This window comes from Penaeus vannamei, chromosome 17, assembly GCF_042767895.1.
Source record: "Penaeus vannamei isolate JL-2024 chromosome 17, ASM4276789v1, whole genome shotgun sequence".
NCBI lineage: Eukaryota > Metazoa > Arthropoda > Malacostraca > Decapoda > Penaeidae > Penaeus > Penaeus vannamei.
The window spans coordinates 40046641-40048035 of record NC_091565.1 but is presented as its reverse complement, the minus strand read 5'-3'; the positions used below and the strand labels follow the sequence as shown (position 1 = coordinate 40048035).

Below are 1395 nucleotides of genomic sequence, written 5' to 3'. Positions count from 1 at the left end.
ACAACAGTGAGAGGTGTTAGCAGGTGGAAACACATGTCATATAATTTGCATCGGATTCAGCAAACAGAAAACACATCCACACAGTGAAGCATATGGATGGACACACACACACACACACACACACACACACACACACACACACACACACACACACACACACACACACACACACTCATCCACATAGAGAGAAGCATACCGTTTCCTATCCGTTTATTTTTTTCTAATTCTATATGATTTTCTTGTGCGATATTGTCAGTCAATTAACCAATCAAAAAAGACATTTGTATCGCGTTCAGATATTATATAATGTCATGTCAGCACAAACTATTTCCAGTATGTACCATATATAATGGATGTACAGAGTCCAATATAAAGTTATATTCTGTTTTTGTACTTAATTTGCGTTTTAGCTTCTGATATCTATTGTTATAAATAAATATTTGGAGCGTATATTTGTATTCCTTATTTCCATTTTGCACTCCTTGATTAAGTATATAGGTGTAGATACGTGTTATATACCAGTGAACCTATTGGTGATATTGTACAGATTACTCCCTGTTGTATATACTATTACATTGCTCTTGAAACCTTTATATATATATATACTCATTATATCACGTATCCCTATGCTGTTGTGATCATGACAAATATAAATTGGAAATGGCCTACCGTTTTGCAAATCCCATGTCCTAAGCCATTCTGTTCGCAAAGCAATCGGGCTCGAAGTGTTTCAGGCAGAGTACGCTGGTTGGCACAGGCTGAAAGTTGCTCCGCTTGGCACGCCCAAAACGTGTCCACTTCCTTGCTCTGTCGCGGTCTTTTTCTAACGCTTTTGTTAGTGTCTCGAGATACAAATCAAGCTAGTCAGAATTTGCCTCTAAAATTTACTATCAAGAAACGAACGTACAGCATCTTTGCTTGCAACTGATGTAGGTTGTTGGGGGGGGGGGGCAGGGGGGAAGGGGTCGCATGCAGTATAATTTTTGTATTGCTGCAACATCTTAGAAAGACAACATTCATGAACTGTTGACCAGAGAGTGATGACAGGTGAATGGTACATTGATGTTTAATTATATGATACAAGAATAAAAAAACTAATCAATTAATAATTTGATAATAACCCGAGCTGCACTGAACTGCACTGTTGACCAGAATGTCGTCCACTATGCGAAATGGCATATACATTACATATATGTTGACGCACAGCCATGGTTCTTTGGTTAAATATAGCCGTTTAGGCGTTTAGGGGTTAATGTACACAAAGGCTGTGTATGCAATTGAATGCAATGACGCCGTTCCCACTCTCCCCTTGACGGGTTTCTCAGTAATAAAAACAATAATAACAACAATAATATTAGTAATATTGGTACTACTACTACGACTACTAACAATAAC

The 1395-nt window shown here is 37.9% G+C and overlaps 1 protein-coding gene across 2 annotated transcripts in view; it reads left to right on the top strand.

Annotated features, from left to right (window-relative positions):
• The window catches only part of LOC113818373 (calcium-binding protein P), a 7652-nt gene extending 7202 nt beyond the window's left edge, over positions 1 to 450 (top strand). For both annotated transcript variants that reach the window (XM_070132305.1, XM_027370587.2), the window contains exon 4: positions 1 to 450. This exon is cut by the window's left edge and continues 989 nt beyond it. The gene's annotated coding sequence lies outside the window, so the exon portion shown is untranslated.
• Positions 451 to 1395: the final 945 nt, after the last annotated feature.